The sequence below is a fragment of the Trichosurus vulpecula genome, chromosome 7 (genome assembly GCF_011100635.1).
Source record: "Trichosurus vulpecula isolate mTriVul1 chromosome 7, mTriVul1.pri, whole genome shotgun sequence".
Taxonomy (NCBI): Eukaryota; Metazoa; Chordata; class Mammalia; order Diprotodontia; family Phalangeridae; genus Trichosurus; species Trichosurus vulpecula.
Genome location: NC_050579.1, coordinates 183,696,775 through 183,706,464, shown reverse-complemented (window position 1 = coordinate 183,706,464; position 9,690 = coordinate 183,696,775). Strand labels below are relative to the sequence as shown.

Here is a 9,690-nt window from a genome sequence, read left to right as displayed (position 1 = left end):
CAAGTGGCTCCCAAGGCTTGCTTCTGGTTTGCTGGGGTCTTCTCTGCACTGGCATGACCTACACTGAACTGTGCTCCACTCTCACCCAGGTGTGACAGCCCTTTCCTGCTGATCTTCTAAATTGTCTTTGGTTGGAAAATTATTTCACTCCATCCTTTGGTGGGTTCTGCTGCTCCAGGAACTGTTTTATGGTATTGTTTAAAGGTGTTGTGAGGAGGGGATTTGGGGAGGACTCAGACAAGTCACTACCTTTTCTCCTCCATTTTGGCTCTGGGTTTGACTTCTTTAAATTGAAGCCATATTTAGTTATTTTTAGGTGAGATAAAAATGGATTTAAATTAGGTGATGGGTTTAAAACTATCTCGTATTATCTTAAATTAACTCCTTGAAAAATGCCACATTTTATATTATTGTTCTTGAAACTATTGTGTTGGTGTTAAGTTTCAAGTAGAGAACTGTTTTTCTTATGGACATCAAATACTTTAATGTTCTCATCATATGTGGGTCTATCCTCTATATTTGAAGTACATTAATATATGTATGTAGTTGCAGTCCATGAATAAGTCACAAGTGTGGAATGGAGTCAAAGTCTTTGAAATAATCAGTAAAGGCAGTATCAATGTTATGTAGTTTTCGCAGCTTATTCACTAATAACTAGATCAAGAATAAATTGATCTTAATTGTTGAGATTCCCCGGTGCTTTTTGAAAGTGCCCTTTTTAATCTGTAGCCAATAGATCATTTTATCGTGGTCATAGTTTTCGGTGATGATATTATTATTAATTATTATTATTATTATTTCAATGGAGTTAAAACATTCCTGGGACACATTGCCATCCTGTTATTCTTTTACTATTCCATATAGTATTACACAGATGGATAAAATAACTTCTTTTTGTAATTAAAGTATTGGAATATAAGTTTACATCTTCTGGAGGTTAGCTGAAGCATCTTTGGGACAACTCCAGTCACAGATGGGCTGGATGGGGATGAAATATACCCCATCCTGTGTCTCCATAGTTTTAGTTTCTTCGAACTCTTGGTTGTAACATATTGAAGTTGCACTAAAAAAAACTGAGAACTTCTCCATAAAGATTCAGCAGATCTGTGTGGTTTCCGAGTTTAAGACTCTCATCTTTGCTAGAAAATAACACTTACGTTCATGACCTATTGATGTCTCAACCATATACTACTGCTTCAATGGCAAAAGGAGCATCTCTTTACCTGTAACCTTCAGCACACTGAAAGAGGTGAGGAGATATTGAAGATGTGTATAGCTGTGAAAAAGAATTTCTGAAGATCTCTCTATTTCAAAAGCTTTTCATTATACTTAACTCAGTAATTATCAGTATTTTTATGGCAACATCTGTTAAAATATTGTTCCTAATTTTTATGGGTCAATACTATAGTAGGGTGATCATGGGCACCACTTAAATCTGACAACTTATTGTCATTATTATTCTCTCTCATTACTTTCTTTGATCCTTATAACAGCCCTGTGAGGTAATTCCACAGGACTCATAATGAGAGAGAGGTTATGGGCTCAGATCACAGGCTGAGACATATTTCTTTTTGGACGTGGTCAATGAAGGAATTTGTTTTTGCCAAGGCATCTCTCTCTATTTATTACACTAAGCAGAAGTTGCTGCTCAGTTATAAATCAATGTAAGCAAAATATAACTGGGAAGCCAATTTTACTGTGAATTTATAATGAGAATGCATTATAAAACCAAATTATTTTAAAAATTATTTTATATTTTCTCTGATGGGTGGTCATTGCTCATTTATTATTTCTTCTGGATACTTCTCTAGATCAGTGACTATTTCTTCCTACCAGTATTAATCACAACCTGTCCATGCCTACTCATCCTATTCTAATACTAATTCTAAATCTACTTCTCACCCTAATTCTGTTTCTTGCTTTAATTATATTTCTTTTTCTATTGAAAAAATAATTCTTTTAATTTCTTTTTTTTTGTTTTTAAATTTGTTTATTTATTTTTAGCTTACGACATTCAGTTCCACAAGCTTTTGAGTTCCAAATTTTTCCCTGCTCCCCCCCATGGAACACTTCACAAATTTGCGTGTCATCCTTGTGCAGGGGCCATGCTAACCTTCTCTGTATCCGTCCAGTTATAGTATATGTGCTGCTGAAGCGATCACTTTAATTACATTTCTAACCATTTCCAGTTTGTGTTTGTGTTTTCAGGTTCAAAATAGCTAGGTGAAGCAGAGGTTAGAGCCCTGGACGTGCCTCTTAACACTTAGCTGTATGAACTTGGGCAAGTCATGACCTCTGTCAGCCTCAGTTTCCTTAACTGTCACCTGTGTCACAGGGTTGTTGTGAGAATCTAATGAGATATTTGTAAAGCACTTAGCACATAGTAGGCACTTAACAAATGCTTGTTCTCTTCCCTTCCCTTCTTATATTTCCCCGTATATTTTTACATTAAAATTCATAGAGGATCTGGAGAAGCAGCATCATGTAATGGAAAGAGTGCTGGATTTAGAGCTATATGGCCAATATGATGCCCACAGCGGCTGCTATGAACATGCCGGAGTATTCCCAGCTTTGAATCACAAGATGTAATAGACTCTCTCCATGGAAGATGAAACCAAAACATTTATTCCAACACCAGGAATCCAAATCCCTTATAGCAACAAAGAAATCTATACACATTATCAATGCAGGGAGCACCGCCATCCCCAAGCCTTCCCTCCATTAGGGCCTTCCCACAAACAAGCTCCCTTAGGCAAAATCACGCCCTCTCTCACTCATGCTGCTGCTCTGTTCTTTCTGCCTCTTCTTTCTCAAAGCTCCAACTCCCTCTGTCCCTCTCCCAGCTCTGACTCACTCCAACTTCCTGCTCCACCCCTTCAGCAAGCTCCTCCCACCACAGGCTCCCATGTGACTCAGACTCATGTAACTCAGATAGATCACATGGGCCTATTAATGAATGGGAAAGATCTTCCCATTGCCATTAACAATATATTAACCATACAACAGCCTGGAGACCCAAGTTTATTTCCCACATTAGGTAATCACCAGCCTTATAACCATGGGCAAGTCATCTGCCCTCAGTCTTCCAATTTGAAATGTGGGAAAAATTAGAGTTGTACTATCCACCTCACTGGGTGGTTGTAAAGAATGGTCTTCAAACCTTAACGTGCTGTCAGTCAATAAACGCTTATAAAGTGCCCGTTACGTACCAGACACTGTACTAGGCATTGTGGATACAAATACAAAGAATGAAATAATCCCTACAGGCCATGAGCTTACATTCTTATGGGGGAGATTACAAGTGAATGTAAAAATATATGCAGTAAAATATAAAATGAATAAATACAAATATATACAAAGTAGTTTCTTTGGGGGGAGCAATAGCCCTTGGGGGATAAGGAAAGGCTTCATGCAAAGCATGGTGCTTGAACTGCATCCTAAGGAAAGAGAGAGCCTCAGAAGTGGTGACAAAGAGGAAATGCGTTCTAGGAATGGAGGCTGGCCACCACAAAGACATGGAGTCAGGAGGTAAAATGCCGTGTGTGAAGAACAGAGAGAAAGTAATTTTGTCTGGATTACAGAATGCAGGAGAGGGAGTACTATCCAGTAAGGTTGGAAAGATAGGTTGGGGCCAGATTGTACAGGACTTCCAAAGCTAAACAGAGAAATTTGTATTTTCTCCTAGAGACAATAGGCTGGAGTTGCTTGAGTAGGGGAGTCACTTGGTTAGATTTGTGCTTATTGTCCTCAGACAATAGACAATATGGTCCATTACCCAACCACACTTGAAGCATTTCTAGCATGGCAGGAACTCCTCAGAACCTTTGCTTCCCTGGTATAACCTTTTAGGACAAAGCCTATCTTCATGATATGATGATACGTGGGATTAGGATCTGTATGCAAGTCATCGTTGTTAATATGCTATTAAGTACTTACATTCAACATATAGTTTTCCATTTCCCTTTGAGTCACCTACAGTTTTGATTCTCTTGAGATTAATGTTTCATTATTTTCAGCCGTATAGCATCATTAGGAAAATATAATGTTCAAAAAATGTACTTTTGTGATATGTAATAGCTTGGATTTCCTGAAAACACATTTTCCCCAGAGATCAGCTGCATTGGCCATTTATAGGTCTTGTATAAGATATGTACTGTCAGATTAATTCAATAATTTGTATGTTGTAATCTAGGAAATAGGAATTCTTCCTCCACTTGGTTTTTCCTGTATGGGTTGCTGGGTTGATTTCTCTTGAGTATATTTTCTAGGATATGACTAGGTATAAACAATCAACTTATAACTTAATCTGAATGGGATAGAGAGGTGGCAAAAATAACTATTTGCAGCTTGTTTTTTTGTTTGTTTGGGTTTTTTTGGCGGGGGAAATTTGGGGCATTTTGTTTGGAGGGGGGAAGGCAGGGCAATTGGGGTTAAGTGACTTGCCCAAGGTCACACAGCTAGTAAGTGTGTCAAGTGTCTGAGGTCAGATTTGAACTCAGGTCCTCCTGACTCCAGGGCCGGTGCTCTACTCACTGTGCCACCTAGCTGCCCCTGCAGCTTGTTTTATGTCTTTGGTAGCTTAATTGTATCTAGTTAGTCAGTCAAACATTATTAAATGCCTACTATCTGCCAGGCACTGTGCTAGTAAGCCTTGAAGATACAAAAAGAGGCGAAATACCATCCCTCCCCTCAAGGAACTTACACTTTAATAGAGAGAGAGCAATGAGAAATTTGAGGAGGAAGGAAAAAGTTTGGAGGAGCCACTGTTAAAAGTGGGATAGTGAATTGATTAGGAAGGTATAGATGGATCTCCTGACAGCAGTGAGGGCCCAGTTAAGGTTGTTTAACATAAATTTGTAGTGGATCCAATCAGAACAGTTGCATCATATTTTCTTCATTCAGCAGCATGTGTGTAAGAGCACATTGAGGGAGTGATCTAAGACTGAGGCTTGGCAGGACACAATTGGCAAAATGATAAAGGGGGAGGAAAGATAAGGACTTGAGAATAGCAGAGTATAGAGTTGAGTCTGTATTTTCTACGGTCTTTTCTGTCATTTCTACTCCCCTAACTTAAAATGTGTTTCCTTTTTCTCTTTTGCCCCATTCAAAAAGCAATGTCCCTTATTTTCTCATTGATACAGATACGATAATCATTTAGCTTATCATGGAAGGAAACTATCATTCATATACTTTAGTTGTGGCTGTTTGGAGAATGAAAAATATGTTATATCACATTTACAGTTTGAGGTAGATGAAATCTCTATACAGGAAATAAATGTGTCATAATTGCTGTGAGCAAACAAAAACTGAATCAAGTCATTTAGATTCATACATTTAATAGAAAATGAAACTTCTTTGACTTTTTCCAAATCATCCATCCATGTAGAAAAGAAATTGAATCATACCTTAAGAGAAGGAGCTGGCAAAGGGAGCTTAGTCAAGGACAAGAATATGCACGTCTTCTTGGCGCCATGCAAGTTATCAGAATATACTTCAACTTAAAATCTGCTTCAAGCTGATGTTGATCAGTCTATGTGCTACATAAAAGCAGTCCATTTTGTGGAATGCAGTGCATAATCGCAGAGCCTGTATATCACTTATCTAATTTGCTTTTAAGGGAAATTGATGCTGTAAGATTTGAGTGCTAGTTTGTCTGGTAGCAGGCCTGTTAGGGTGTGACCTGCATGACTACACACCTCAGGGGGAAAAAAAAACTCTATGTATAAGGTGTTAAAGTAAACCATTTGCAAGTGTTTATTCTGAGCTCTTAACTGCTAAGTGGATTATAGTTGAAATCATCCACAGCCCTTGGTGATACCAGTGAGAAAAAACTCATTTTACCAACATTATTGAAGAATGAGCAGTTCTCCATAAGTGAATTTTCTAGAGAATTGAAGCTTACTTGTTAAGTTAAAAACAAAACAAAAAACTTTTTTTAATGGAAATCTAATGTAATGGTGAGTGTGTACACAGAGCATCTTACATAGTGTCTCTCCATGTGGCGTAGTCTAGAGAGGCCTGCTTCCAGGAAAATTGTAGCATATAATGGAAGTGCCTTGCAGAGACATTGGAGTATCTACAGACACATTATGTGACTGTTTCCAGTTGGCTAACCAGCTGATAAATAAGATGCTCTTTGGCTGCAGAGGCATTCAAAAAGTACTAGTCAAGCAGAGCCTTGGCTCTTTTCTCTTGGTTGTTCTGTTCTAGGCTTGAATCCTTCTACCTTGAGAGACAATGCTGTATGGGGAGGCACTTTGTTGCTTTTCCCCTCTGAGGCCATGCAGCATTTTGGTCTGGGTCTCTGTTCTTTTCTGTTCTAGCTGAAGGTATTGGAAACTATGGTCTGTGAGTTTCAAAAAGTCAAGAGAGTGTCCATGAACATCCCACTGTGTGGGTTTTGTGGCCAGTTCAGCATCATTGCCCTGCAGAGCTAGGAATGACCTTTGAGATTCAGGCCAGCAGTAGCTGAGAGGAGGATTCATCTGGTGTCTGTGTCTGGATATGAACATTATTGTGCAGAAACTGTGCTGAGTTAGCCCATTCTCCCCAGAGACTGAGGGAGAGTGTGGCCCGAAGTGGGAAATGTTTGCATATTTGTTCTTGCTATGTAATTGAAGTAAATATCCTTTTGTCAAAGCTAATGGATGTTAAATAATTAAATGGAATTGGAATGCTATTCACTGACATCTAACTATAAGGGAAATATAGCTGGGGGGAATTTGAACTAATAACAATAGAGAAGAGACTCCCCCAAACCCTCAGGGAACCTCTAGAAACCTGAGGCACATAAGTATCAGGCTTCACTATGGAGAGTACTCACTATGCTAACATGCATTACACACTACCTTAGTTTCTTAAACAGAACCTACTGAACATATGTCATGTTTGAGGAGTAGTGAGAAGGTCATTTTGTCTGGATCACAGAACGTAAGAGGGAAAGAAAGTAACGTTCAATAGGAGTGGAAAAATAGGTTGCAGCCAGAATGTACAGAACTTTAAAAGGTAAACAGGGAAATCTGTATTTTATCCTAGAGCTTTTCTGTATGACTCAGGACCATCATTATGTATATCAGCCAGGGGATATGATGTGTTGAAATGTCTTCCCCTGTGCTGCATGCTGCCAGATTGCAATGCTCTTTGAGCATTACTGTGCCTGCTTTTTATGTTGTTGGTTTTTTAACAGACTTTTTTGTTGTTGTTAGGTGGTGAAAACTATAAGATTTAGCGTGTTTACTTTTTTGCCTTAGCTGCCAAGAAACTCAGAGCTAAACACAATATCCAACTGTAGGAATGAATTAATTTTAGTTACCCCTGCCATCTATTCTTCTTTTAATTGATTTCCATAGTGTTCTATTTTTCATTGAGCTTTTAAATATTGTGTTCAAAACTATAAGCAGCATCATGTCCTTTTTGGAAGTATATGGGAGTATAAATCTTACATAAATGAATAGAAGCAATTTTTCTATTTCCTTCCTATCAGCTTCTTAATACTGTCAATGTGCTTGTTTCTAACAGCAGTCTCTACTGTTAATTTGCTCTTCTTGATATTCTGATTTGGAAATCCAGAGAGTCAAGTGTGTTAAAATTGCATCTAGGATAAGAGAGTAAATGAGCTAGGAGTGAGAGTTTGAAAGGCACTCTTAAGAGTAAATAAAATACATGAAATCTAGCATTTGGACTTGTAATATCTATTTTGATTATTCAGATTTTTTTGTTTTGTTTTTTTCTTCCTTCTTAATTCTCAAAGAATCTCCAAGTTGGACGGTACTATAGAGGCCATCTAATACAACTCATATCTCAGTTGTGTGAGGCTGCTAGATAGGTGAGATTGGGACAGATGAGATAATTACTCTTAAAAGAAAACCAGCTAATGCCTCCAAAACAGGCGTATCCAAAGCCAAGGAATGCTTTCAGGGCTTTTATCTTCTTTTATGTGATTGTTCCAGAAGTGGGATTCTGGATGGGAATGGGAAAGAGCTTCCTGTTCACTTCTTTCACATTTTGATGGTGGATTACTTTATGGCTTTTCTGGAACCAGATTTTTCTGTTGACTTAAGAAATAGTGTTCGGTTTTTCTGCTGCTTGTCTTTTGTTTCAAGGGTTTTTTAAAAATTATTTTACTTATATTTTTATGAGTTACTTACAGTAAATAAAAGAAATGATAAACAGGCTCAGGGATTACAGAATGCATTCCACAAAATGGGTTTAGTTTTTTTTTAAATGTTGCATATAAACTGATCAACATTATCATCAGGTAACACAACAATACCAATCGGTAATGCCTGTATATTTTTAAAATGAATTTTAATCTATACACTATCCACAAGAGCTTATTAATTATTCATACTGCATGCTCTTTCATTTCTTCCTTGTCTTTTTACCTTTGACTTATCTTCTCAATAGCAATTCAATTTAGCCATTACTCTGTGCCTACTATATGCAAGGCACTCAGGATACAATTTTGAAAATGTCAATCTCTTGCTCTCAAGAAGCTTGCATTTGACTAGGGGGTATGGCATGTATACAAATGAATATTATAGTAAGAGACAAACACTTATGGAAACAGAAGAGAGATCCCGACAGAGTGCTTAGGAAGAAGCTGAAGAGAAAGAAAACACATTTATATTGCGGGAGGGATCAGAGAATGCCTCACAGACAAGGTGGCATCTAAACTGTGTCCTGAAGGAAGAGAAACATTCTAAAAGGTAGAGATAATAAGAGAACAATCCAGCATCAGGGATGCTTATAAGAATGCACAAAGCAGGGAAACAGTAGAGTTCAGAGAACAGCTAGTGGGTCCACTTTGACTGGAATGCAGCTCGTTTGGAGAGTAATGTGAATAAAGACTGGAAAGATTGCAGTCAAATTGTAGAGGTCTCTAAGGACCTGGCTTGAAGAAATTATATCTTCCTTTTTTAAGCATTAGGGAGCCACTGAAGGTATGGCTTTTTCATCTCTACCTTGAAGACTTTTCCATTTCAAGGTTAAACTTGGCTACCACATTTATGAAGTCCTTTGATCGTTTCTTCTGAAAGTGTTCTCTCCCTCTTGAAATCATCCAGATATGTGTACTTTAAAGATAGTTTTTTCAGCTCTGTGAAGGTTGAATCGGAGTAAGGAAAGATTGGAAACAGAGAGACCATTTGGGAGAATATTACAATAATCCAGGTCAGAGAAAATGGAAGAATTAAGGTGGCCACAGTCTGACTGGAGAAAAGGGTATGAATGAAAAAGTTGCTGTGAAAGTAGAATTCATAGTTACTTGGAAGTTGTTTTAATGTGGGGTGAGGAAGAAAGTAATGACAAAAATAATTCTTGAGGCTTTGTGTCTGTCTAACTCAGAAGGTGGTGGACTATCAACAGAAATAGGGAAGTTGGAAGGAAGGGAAAACACTTGAGGGTGGAGGTTAGAAATAATAAGTTTAGTTTGGGACATAGTGAATTTGAATTGCTTGCAACACAAGTAGAGATGTTTAACAGGAACCTAGAAATGTAGGACTAGAGTTAAGGGGAAAGATTAGGGCTATATGTGTAGATTTTGAACCAGGATGTCCTATAGACATCTCAAACTCATCATGTCCAAAAACAGAACTCATAATCTTTTCCCCAAGCTCATACCTATTCTGAATTTCCCAATTATTGACAGCACAATCATCCTTCCTATCACCTAGACTTGCAACCTCAGTG

General features: G+C 37.9%; 1 non-coding gene across 1 annotated transcript; it reads right to left on the bottom strand.

The window, feature by feature from the left end:
- Nucleotides 1–2,055: 2,055 nt before the first annotated feature.
- Nucleotides 2,056–2,162, bottom strand: LOC118858909. Its single transcript, XR_005011024.1, has one exon. It is a non-coding gene; the product is annotated as a U6 spliceosomal RNA (small nuclear RNA).
- Between the last annotated feature and the right edge of the window lie 7,528 nt (nt 2,163–9,690).